This window comes from Sorex araneus, chromosome 3 (genome assembly GCF_027595985.1).
Source record: "Sorex araneus isolate mSorAra2 chromosome 3, mSorAra2.pri, whole genome shotgun sequence".
Classification (NCBI taxonomy): Eukaryota; Metazoa; Chordata; class Mammalia; order Eulipotyphla; family Soricidae; genus Sorex; species Sorex araneus.
In genome coordinates, this window is record NC_073304.1 from 221,188,812 (window position 1) to 221,200,976 (window position 12,165).

The window sequence follows — 12,165 nt, forward strand, 5'->3', positions numbered from 1 at the left end:
CTGGAGCCCGAGGGCCAGCTGGCCACTGGCTCAGGAGCGAGGCTCTGCCTCCAGCGCTGCTGTGGACCAGGTGTAGAGGGGAGCACTTTGGTTTCAAGACCCCGAAAATGCTGGATTTCTGGGCTCCACACTAGAGCTTGGGCCATGAAAGCATCTGCCGTCTCTGGGCCCTATCTGTGGACCCCCGAACCTCTGCCAGGGACTCTGGGCATGTCTGTTTCTAGGTGCTCTTTCCCTCTGTTTTCAGTCAATTGGCTGTTTTCCTTTTTCTTTGATTGGCCTTTGGGCCACGCCCGGCTGTCCACAGGGCTGTCCTCCGTCTCTGCACTGGGGGAGAACTGGCAGCACTCAGGGGACCCATATAGGGTGTGGGAAATTGAACCTGAGTTGGCCGCATGCAAGGCGAGCGCCTCATCCACTGCACTGTCGCCCCAGGCCTGATACGGCAGCGAGGGGCTCCTAAGGTGAGTGTCCCTTAGACGGAGGCAGAATAGTCCCGAAGCCCAAGCCCCGGCACTGTTGTCCCTTCCTCTCTCTAAAGGCTGCTTCGCTTTAAGGGGAGACCTAGGCCGGAGCCCGCTGCTCTGAGAGCCAGGCACACAGCTGCAAGGAGGGGCACCGGCAGGCCGTCTGCCAGCAGGTCCCCGCAGAGAGGGAAGAGGCTTCCTAAAGGCACAGGTGTGGGCAGGAGGGCGCAGAGAGAGGTGCTGGGAGAGACAGCAGCCTGGACGCAGCTGGGTGGGCTGGGCTGGGGGGAGCAGGGTTCCTGACTCAAGAGAAGGGAGAAGGGGGGCCACAGGCCAAAGGCTGGCACAGAGGCAGGAATTGAACCCACTGCCTGGGGCTGCTGCCACAGAGAAACGTGGGAAGTGAAACCCACTCTGGGCCCACTTTCTCACTTGGCTCTGAGGTTGGCTATACGGGGCTCCCCTGCTCGGAGCCACAGGCAGAGCTAAGGGCTCTGGCTCTGGGCCTGGAATACACGAAACTGGCTCTGTGTGTGTGTTGTGTGTGTGTGTATGAGTGTGTGTGAGTGTATGTGTGACTGTGTGAGTGTGTGTGAGTATATGTGAGTGTGTGTGTGGGTTTATGTGTGTATGAGTGTGTGTATGTGTGAGTATGTGTGAATGTGGGTATGTGAGTGTGTATATGAGTGTGTGTGTGTGGGTTTATGTGTGTATGAGTGTGTGTATGTGTGAGTATGTGTGAATGTGGGTATGTGAGTGTGTATATGAGTGTGTGTGTGTGTGAGCGTGTATGTGTGTGTGTGTGTCCGTGTGTGTTGGGGGGGGTCACAGGCTCTCAGCAACCCCACCCCCACCCTGCCACTGCGGGGATTCCCAGTTTGGGGGAAGGGGGTTGGCTCACAAGACTGTTCTCGAGCCCCACGGGTGGGGCTCGGGCAGGGCCGCTGAACTGGCTGTCAGCTGGGCTGGGGGGTGTGGCGCCCCACCAGGAAGGAGCTGGGTGACCTTCAGAAATCACTTCCCTCTGGAGAGCCGTTTCCCCATCTGTCAAAGGTCAGCCCCAGTGACCTTTGAGGTCCTCTCCCCCTACCCCAAGTCACCCGCTACTGACCTGGTCTCACAGACTGCACCCCTTCCCCAGCCCTTCTCGGAGCCCCAACCAGAAGGGCTGGAGGGGCGGCACACAGGAAGGAGGCGTCCCGGCTCTCAGGCTGCCTCCCAGCCCCCCGGACCATACCCCACCCGCTCCATTCTCCGTCAGGATGGGGAGGCTGTGATGAGCGGGGGTGCCCCTGCGCTGCCCCTGAAGGGAAGGGGGCACCTCCTTCCCCAGGGGCCCATCAGCACCGTGTCTGCGTCCGCGGGGCCATGGAAACACACGCGCTGAGCCGTTTCAAGCAGCTCCTCGGGCTGCCTCAAGTTGCTGAGGCCGCCTGCTGGGTGTTTCTCATTTCACTTCCTGGCCGTGCTGGAAATTCCAGAGGGCGAGACCAGACCTGGTTCCCCGCATCCCCGCGGCCTGGAACTGGGACTGGCGCTCAGAGGGAGCTGGCAAGCAGGGCGGGGGAGTGGACACTGGGGAGGGTGGGCACCTGCCGTCCCCCTCTGCATCTGTGATGGATGTGCCACGCTGACACACACCTGCAGACTGAGCCAGGGCCCCTGCGTGCTAAGTGTTTGTTCCAGCCCTTCGAGCCATCTCCCCGACTTCTGAAGGGTCGGGTTTCGCAAATAAAAGCAGGACACCCCGGGCCAGAGAGGTAGTACAGTGGGCAAGGCACTTCCCTGGCATGTGGCCAACCTGGGTTTGACCCCTGGCATTTGATAGGGTCCCCCGAGCCCTGCTAGGAGTGATTTCTGAGTGCAGAGGCCAGGAGTAACCCCTGAGCATTGCCTGGTGTGTGACTCAAAGAAGCAAAAACAAACAAAAGATAGGATACCCCGGGGGGCCAGAGAGATAGTGCAGTGGGTAGGGCGCTCACCTTGTGGCCGACCCAAGTTCCATCCCCAGCATCTCATAAAGTCCCTTGAGGACTGCCAGGAGTAATTCCTGAGTGCAGAGCCAGAAATACTCCCTGAGTATGGCTGGATATGGCCCCAAACAAACAAACAAACAAAACCAACACCCGGTTATTTCAGATAAACAAAACAATCACCTTAAAAAAATCATTCCTTATCTGCATCCGCTCGTGCAGTGTGGACATTCTAGCATTCGGCCCAGCACCGGCTTCCTGATCATCACAGCAACCCTGCTGAAGGGGAGTCTTTGCACCTTCAAAGAGGAGGAAACTGAGGCACAGAAGGGATAAGCCAGCTGCCTAAGGGGGCACAGGTGCAAAGTGGCCAAAGCAAATCTGGGTTGTGAGCATGGGGCCCTGGTCAGCCTGCCCAGTCTCGTGCCCTCCAGCCTCCCAGCAAGTGCCCATAAGGGACAGGCCCTACGGGGGGCTGTGGGGCTTAGCGGTGCATTGCCATGGACAGTAGCTTCAGCAGTTGGGCAAGGAGTCTCCCAAAAGTGGGGCAGGAGCGGGGGTGGGACAGAGCATGTGGGAGGCGGGAGGCGGATGAGGGGAGAGTCAGCTCAGAGCTCATCCCCCAGCCCCTCCCCACCGTGCCTGCCCTCTCTGAGCTTGTATGGGCTCTAACAATGGGCAGGACGCAGGGAGATGGCGCAGAGAGTCTCACACAGGCACCCGGAGGCCCAGGCCTGTCCCCCGCATCACGGGGTCCACCCAGCACCACCAGGAGTGACCGCTGAATGCTGAGCTGGAAGGAGGCCCTGAGCACAGCTGGGTGTGGCCCACAAACAAAGCCCGTAACTCAGCTAAATTCACAGGACCCCAAATGCAAAACTTTGCAGACTTTTGAAAGGGAAATCAGTGCATAAGTTACCTATTAGCACCTGCGAGGAGGGGACGTGGGATGGGGGCTTTAGTCAGAATAGGCAGGAGTGGGGCTGGAGTGATACCGCAGTAGGGTGTTTGCCTTGCACGGGTTCAATTCCCAGCATCCCATAGGGTCCCCATGAGCACTGCCAGGAGTAATTCCTGAGTGCAGAGCCAGGAGTAACCTCTGTGCATCGCCGGGCATGACCCAAAATGCAAAAAAGCCAAAACAAGAAGAAGAAACAAAAAAGAACAGGCAGGAGTTACCCTCCTGCACTTGGATTTCCAGTATTTGAGGGTCCTAGAAGGGCAAAGCGTGGGGTGGCCTTTCGGAGGACAGCGCTGGCCCTCTGCCCTTCCGGCCCACCGTCCCCGCCTGCTGGAGCCTGGAGGAAGGCAGGCAGGGGACGGTGTGGAAGGAGTTTCCAGATAGGAAAGCCCAGAGGCCTGCGGGCTGCAGGACTCCAGATCTGGAGGAGGTCGGCCGGGCGTTCCCAGGCTGCCTGCACCGTGAGTCAGCACAGGGGCGGGCAGGCGGCAGACAGGAATGCGCCTGGCCAATGGCCCTGCGGGGAGGGCCCGGCTGCTGCCAGGTGCCACTTCCCAGGGCTAAGAAGGACCCTCCGGGTGGCACAGCCCCCGCTGGGCCCCCAGGCTTGACTGCTGCTCTGTGCTGGCAAGTGTGGGGTGGGGAGGGCAGGAGCCTCTTTGGCCCCCTGCTTTGACCGGGCACCCCTAGGGCTGCAAGGGACCTCTACAGCGGACGCCCGTGGACTCATACAACTTCTATTTCTCTTCGCCTTTGACTCTTTCCTCCCGATAAGTGTACGATATCATTGGTTTGTCCTTTCTCCCTTGCCACAAAGAGTTTAGGTTTATCTGGTAATAATCTCTAAACATTTTAGGACAACATTGGTATGTCCTGTTCCCCTTGCCACAGGAAGCTTAGGTTTATCACAGTGCTCCCGAGGCACTTCCATTCCACTGCGTTTATCTGTAAACTCCTCTCCATGCTTTCTTCCCCAACCGGCCTATCCCCTTTCCCCCCTAATCAGACTCTGGTTAACTTGTACGGTCAAAATTCTCAGAAATCTATGATTTTATGTGTATGAGTGAAATATTGTCTTTATCCTCTCTTTATGTCTTTTGAATAGTTGACTTTAAAGCAATGTCCTTTTTTGTATGAACAAAGGAAGACAGTCAATATTATGCTTTTGTAACTTGGGATTTAATTGGCTTCGAATATTATTCACTCCCGGGCATCTGCTTTCTTGACTTAAGCCTCAGTTGCCCTTAGTTCCTAACACCCCAAAAGCAGGGTCCCGACAAGGGACTGAAGGGCCCCAGGGAAAGCTGTGAGCTACCCTGGCATCGATATGGGCCAAGCGACACGATTCTTTTATTTTTTTTTTCTTTTTAGGTCACACCCGGCGATGCACGGGGGTTCCACCTGGCTCTGCACTCAGGAATCACCCCTAGTGGTGCTCAGGGGACCATATGGGATGCTGGGATTTGAACCTGGGTCGGCCGTGTGCAAGGCAAACACCCTACCCACTGTGCTATTCCTCCAGCCCTGTGACACGATTCTTAAGTGTAAGTTAAGAGCTTGATCGTGGACAAATGCTATCATGATCCAAAGGTAAGAATGAGACTAGGACCCCACTAGGGATAGGAAAGATAATCTGGCCTGAGCACTGTTGTCTGAGATGGAGATAACCCCAGGAGAGCAATTCTGTAAGTTTAATGTATCTCTCACTGTGCCCATACAAAATGACTAATATTATGAATGTATGCTTATTGGACTAAGGACAGGAGAAACACACCCCTAGATGGTATTTCGCCCTGAGGCGGGTCATCTTACTGTATGAGAATCTGTCCTAGAAGCAGCATCCCCTGAGGGAAAGAATTGTGACCACACCTATGTGTAAGCCCCAACCCCTCATGCTGGGGGATTTAACTAGGCTGTAAGAGTGGGCTGGGGGTCCCAGTGCCAGATCTGGAGAAGCCAGATCGAGATCCAGATCCAGAGGAGAAGGAGAATGAAGCAGCATGGGGGAGGAAGAAGCAGGAGGAGAATCAGAGGAGAATGGAGATGGGAATGGAATAAACTGCAACTGAGACCAACCAGCCTGGGCCTCGTTCCTTCCTTCACCTGCCCATCGTCATCGACCTCTCCAGGGTGGGGGAAGCAGTGTGAGACTACCGAACTCGGGTGGCAGGGGAGAGATAGAGCCCCCCGAGACGCTGCCCCCCTTTTTTGTGATTACACAGATAAGTAGCACTTTCAGGTTGCCAATGACTTGACAAAGTCCCCGTGAGGGAGACCGCCTGGAGAAAACGGTGCCTCCACCTCTCTGCCCCACCCACCTTGGGCCCAGGGGTCAGGACCGGGGACATCTGCTCCCAGCACCTGCGCGTGTGGACTTGTGTTCCCACCAGCTTTGTGAGGCAGCTATCACGAAGCGTCTGAAGCCCACTTGTTTTGTAGGTGCAGGAGCGGGGCTCCACCACCCCATTTCCTGGGGGAGCTGTGGACTCGCTCTTCACAGGAAGGGAAAGTCAGTCCTAACCTCGGCTCAGGTGTTCCAGGTCTGTTACCTTGCCTTGCTGAGAAGGGAAATAGTAAAGCAAAACCAGCTCTGAGTGACAGAATGTTAGAGAGATGTGAGGAGAAGGGGGGATGTGAGGAGGAGGATGCATGTGAGAACACTGGCTTCTCTGGAGGGGAAAAAGCAGAGAATGGCTTCTGGGGTAAGGTTAGATACAGCGTCTTCAGATTGTCTGAGAGTTCTCTGCAGATATGAAAGTTAATATGTGGAGCCAGAGAGATAGTACAGTGGGTAGGGTGCTTGCCTTGCACACGGCCAATCAAGGCTGATCTCCGGCACCCCATGCAGTCCTTGTGCCTGCCAGGAGTGATCCCTGAATGCAGAGCCAGGAACAAACCCTGAGCATCGCTGTGTGACCCCAACACACACACACACACACACACACACACACACACACACACACACACACACGTTAATCTCAGCGTTGTCCCAGAAAGAGCCTTGGGCCCGAGATGGTCCTTTCATAGCATCACAGACTTTAGATTCTCCTGTAGCATCTCCTTTTCTGAGGGATCCACCTTTCTCTCAATGCTACCTGGGCTTCTGCAGCTGGGTGGTGTCTCAGTTTCCCCATCTCCAAAGAGCTCAGAATTTGCCTCTCCAAAGGATGGTTGTAGTCCTCGTGCTTCCAAGCTGTTTCAGGACTGGGCAATTTCTTCTTCAGTTTCATTATTTTCCAAAAGCTCATTACCCAGGGCCTCCCTCTCTATCTGCCTGCCACATTCATATGCTTCAAGCCTGTGAAGGTAATTCAGAACTCCAGGGGACTGACTTTGCAGGTTCAGAACAGTGGAATTCACAGTACCCAACAGTTGTGAGTAAAGGGATCTGTGGAGGGAGCAAAGGGTTTGATAAAACATGATCTGACTTTACACTGGATTTTTTTTTCCCATTATTTATTTATTTATTTATTTATTTTGATGTGGCCTTGGAGCCACACCTACAGTGCTGGGAACTACTCCCAGCTTGGTGCTCAGGAATGGAGCCCAGGTCTCCGGCGTGCCCAGTCCTTTGAGCCATTGCCTGGGTGCTGTGGAGTGGGCAGTGGGTGGGCCTTCAGAAGGAAGGCAACCAGGTGTGGTCAGCTGGCACCACGCAGGCAGGGAGCTAAGGAAAAGGAGTGACTGCAGAGTGGTTCCTCTGCCGGGGGCTGCTGGAAGGGCTCGTGGCTGGGGCAGACAGTGGACAGTGGTTGCCAGGGCTGGTGTGGGCGGTGCGTGTTCCTGCTCTGTGGGGACACAGTTTGAGACGATGATGAAGAGAGGGGCTGGAGCGATAGCACAACAGGTAGGGCGTTTGCCTTGTGTGCAGCTGACCCGGGTTCGATTCCCAGCATCCCATATGGTCCCCCGAGCACTGCCAGGAGTAATTCCTGAGTGTAGAGCCAGGAGGAACCCCTGTGCATCACCGGGTGTGACCTAAAAAAGCAAGAAAAAAGAAAAGATGAAGAGACAGCTGTGGGAGCTGGGCAGGACGCAGAAATGCATATGTGTTTCCGGCTGAGAACCCATCAGGACAACAACCTTGAGGGTGTGTGTGTGTGTGTGTGTGTGTGTGTGTGTGTGTGTGTATGTGTGTGTGTGTGTGTACGCGTGTGTGAAGAGATAGACAGACAGACAGACAGAGACAGAGAGAGAGATTTTAAATTTATATTTTAAATTTATTTATTTTGGTTTTTGGGCCACACCCAGCAATGCTCAGGGGTTATTTCTGGCTCTGAGCTAAAGAATCACTCTGGGTGAACTTGGGAGACCATATAGGGTGCTGGGGATTGAACCACAGGTCAGCCACATGCAAGGCAAGTGCTCCACCCACGGTACTATGGCTCAAGCACGTACCTGTGTGGTTTCACATAAAACTTGCAATACCACACCCTGCCCAGAGTGCCCGCTTCCCTCCACCACTGCCCAGGCCCCTGTCCCTCCCCCTGGGCTAGGCTAAGCTTCCTACTAAGACCAGTTCTGTTTCTGTTGCCTTGGGCATCTGTAATTCCCCTATTATGTTTCCTGATAGCCTGCCTATGAGAGCTCATTCTGTGTCTGTTTCTCTATTTTTGGGGGGTAGGGAGTCACACCCGGTGATGTACAGGGGTTACTCCTGGCTCATGCACTCAGGAATTACTCCTGGCAGTGCTCGGGGGACCATATGGGATGCTGGGAATCGAACCCTGATAGGCGGCATGCAAGGCAAATGCCCTACCCGCTATGCTATCGCTCTAGCCCCTGTTTCTCTCCTAATGTCACTCTGCTTGAGGCTCTCCAGATCCATCCACATAGGAACAGATTGCACAATTTCATCTTTGTTTATAGCTGGGAACTATTTCATTGTGTACATGGGCCATAACTTCTTTATGTGTTAGTTAGATCTTGGACATTTGAGTTGTTTCTAGATTTGGCTATTGTGACTAGAGCTACATATGTGTATTTTTTTTTCTGTGTATTGTACCACAGTCACTGTCACTGTCACTGTCACTGTTACTGTCATCCAGTTGCTCATCGATTTGTTTGAGTGGGTACCAGTAACGTCTCTCATTGTGAGACTTATTGTTACTGTTTTTGGCATATCGAATGCGCTACGGGTACCACAGTGAAAAAGAAAAAAATTTAAAAGGTCTAAAAGTTCTTCTCCCTCCCCTAGCCAAGGATTTCATTGTGCACTTTATATCACCTCATTATTTGAGATGACGGGGGCGGGGGGGGTGTTAATTCTCCTGAGCACCACAGCTTATGATTCAAAAACCAAAAAAGACAAACAATAACCATAAGACATCCTGGAGACTTTTCTAAACCAATGCCTGAAGAGTTGAAAATTAATTTACAGAGGGGCTGGAGCGATAGCACAGTGGGTTGGACGCTGGCCTTGCATAGAGCCCACCCAGATTAATCCCCGGCACCCCAGATGGTCCCTCAAGCCCCACTAGGAGTGATCCCTGAGCACAGGGTCAAGAGTCAGTCCCCAGCACTGCCAGGGTGGCCCCAAGCCCCCTTCCACCACCACCACCAAACTGACAAAAAAATGCATCCATTGGAAGTGTACTGCTTTGTGATTTCAGTTTTGGAATATTTTCATCGTCCTGAAAGTTCCTCGGGTTCTTGTTTCTGTGTGTTTGCTTCTCCAGACATTCGCTAGGAATGGGGGCTGTCGGTGGCACCCAGCTCCTCTCACGGAGCATCCTGTTTTTGAGGTTTAGGCCCTCATCTTAGGCTTGGGTCTATGTTGGGATCCCATTCCTGCACCCATATTTCCTGTGTCATCCATTCATGAGGTGCTGGAGATTAGGACGTTTGTGGGTGTTCTCCTGGTGAACCTTAGACCACTTCGAATATTCGCTCCAAGTCTTTTTTTTTCTCCCTTTGGGGCCATACCTAGCAATGCTCAGGGGTTACTCCTGGCTCTGCACTCAGGAATCACCCCTGGCAGTGCTCAGAGGACCATATGGGATGCTGGAAATCGAACCTGGGTTGGCCACGTGCAAGGCAAACGCCCTCCCCGCAGTACTATTGCTCCAGCCCCTCCCTCACTCAAGTTGGTTTTTTTTTTTTTTTTTTTTTTTTTTGCTTTTTGGGTCATACCCAGCAATGCTCAGGGGTTACTCCTGGCTTTGCACTCAGGAATTGCTTCTGGCAGTGCTTGGGGGACCATATGGGATGCCGGGGATCGAACCCGGGTTGGCCGTGTGCAAGGCAAACGCCCTACCCGCTGTGCTATCGCTCCGGCCCCTCCCTCACTCAAGTTTTACACAATTTTATTGTAGAGTCCTAGGAGGATATCGGGGCCTTGCCCTCCGTTTCTGCTTTTAGAAAACTTACAGAAATGGAAAAAGTGTCTTCTGAATGGGTCGCACCAATTTCTGTCCCCCTCCTCCACACGTGGTTTTGATTTGCAGCCCCCCCCCCCCCCAATAGAAAGCAGACTCAGCATCTCCATGGACGTATGAGTCATGGGTGCATCTTCTTTGTCTTTAATTTTGTTTGTTTGTTTGGGGGCCACACCTGGGTGTCCTGCAACCCAGTCCTGCTGGAGGCCGCCCACAGAAGGGCCTGGAAGGGAGGCAGGGGGCAGCCGTCAAGCACAGGAATGGGCCTATAGACTCTTGAAGGTGAGTGTTTATGAATATTTTCACGATGTGGACGCATTGACTGTCTGGAGCTGGGGCCAGCCCAGGCCCCGGGGGTCCTGCTCTCCCCACCCCTTCCTCCTAGGCCTGGCCTGGCTTCCTGCTGTCACTCCCGGCCAGCCTGGCCAGAAAGCAGCAGTGGCCCTGGACTGCCAGATCCCTCAGAAAGACAATGATGTGAGGTTGCAGAGGCTCCCAGACCTTTGACCCGCCTCTGGAGAGCGGCCAGGGGCATCTGGAAGCGGCCTGACTTCAGAGCCGAGGGTGGAGCTGTGGAGACAGCCGGGCTGTGCCAGAGAACTTGCTTTGGAAATGGGCCTTGGAGATGCCGGTCCAAGGGGGGGAGGAGGAAGAGGTAGCAGAGACCCAGGCTGGGACCCCCTGCAGGCCCAGGGTGAGCCGGACTCTCCCATCCATCCTCCCTTGTTTGAGTCTCGCCTCACTCTGGGGCTGGGCACACAGCACAGGCACCAGCCAGGTGAGGCAGTGCCCCCGCCATGGTTTGTTCTGGAGGATCGGTCAGGGAGGGCATGTGCAACAGCGCGACAAATGACCGCCGGGTCTCAGTGGCCTGTTCCACGAAGGTGGATTTCTGTTTCCAGGGCATCTCTGCAGGCCACTGTCCTCCACGCGACCGTCTCGGGACACAGAGGACCTCTTCCCTTTGAGGGGCTCCACCGGGTCTAGCCAGAGGGTCAGACACCGGCATTGGGAGGCTCTGACTCAGAAACAACAAGTGTTGGGGGCCAGAGAGGTGGTTCAGTGGGCAGGGCTGGAGAGCCTTTCTTGGCAGCGGACTGAGCAAAGGCGGATGCAGGGGCGCAGGAGGGAGGAGGCGGGGCTGCCCCATTGGGCAGTGGGGTTTGAAGCAGAGGGAAGCCCAGGGGGTCCAGCCTCCACCTTCTCCCCGAAGGTGGGGGACCGTGGGCGGCTGCAGTGGAGCGGGGGGTGGTTAGGGCTTCAGTGGATGCACCTCAGACTGAAGAGGCGTTTTTCCTGTGTCCATTCCCATCACCAATATCCCCAGTTTCCCTCCCAGCTACACCTTCTTGCCTCTATGGCAGACACTGTTCCCCCCTCCCCCTCTCCTCCTCCTTTTGGGCACACAGATATTGAAAGATTATCATGTATATCCCTTTATCTACTTTCAACACTCAGATCTCGTTACCAGAGTGATCATTTCCAACTATTGTTGTCGTACTGGTCCCTTCTCTATCCTAACTGCTCTTTGCCCCACGCACGTTTAGGGCAAGCTTCCAACCATTGACCAGTCCTCCTGGCCCGTTTTTCCTGGCCTTGGACATTAGTCTCATACTATTTAGAACAAGAACATTCTTTGGTTAATTGCCTATCTTCATCTATCTGTTACACATCCGAGGGCCTCAGTATATCGGGACAATCATCTTTAGTATGGGCTTATCTCAAGGGATGCTTCCTCTGGGAGGAAGAACAGAGATGGTGCAATCACAGGAGCCTCAGTGGTTTTCCGCATCAGCAGTTTTTCTGGATGTCAATCAATCACAAGAAGTGATAACGATTTTTTTTAATCTTCTTAGGCCACACCCAGCAGTGCACAGGGGTTACTCCTACCTCTGTGCTCAGGAATTATGCTCAGGGGATCATATGGGATACTAGGGATCAAACTGGGTTGGTCGAGTGCAAGACAAATGCCCTATTCACTGTATTATATTGCTCTGGCCATGAAGTGATAACAATGTGTGTGTGTGTGTGTGTGTGTATATGTGTGTGTGAGTGTGTGTGTGTGTGTGTGTGTATTTGAGGGCAGGCAGTCTCACTCAGTGGTGCTCAGGGATTAGTCCTGACTCTGTGCTCAGGGATCCTGGCAGAGCTGGGGGGACCCTGTAGGGTACCAGGGATCAAACCTGGATCAGCTGCATGTAAGGCAAGCAACATACCAGCTGAAATACATAGTTTCAGTCCTTAAATTTCATAATACAACCCTGCTTATCAAAATAGGGGCCAGGGAAGTAGTACAGGGGTTGGGGTGCATGCTGGGCACGTGCCTGACCCTGGTCTCACTCACGCCTCTCCATGGACTCCTGAGCACTGCAGGGTGCCCTAAAGGA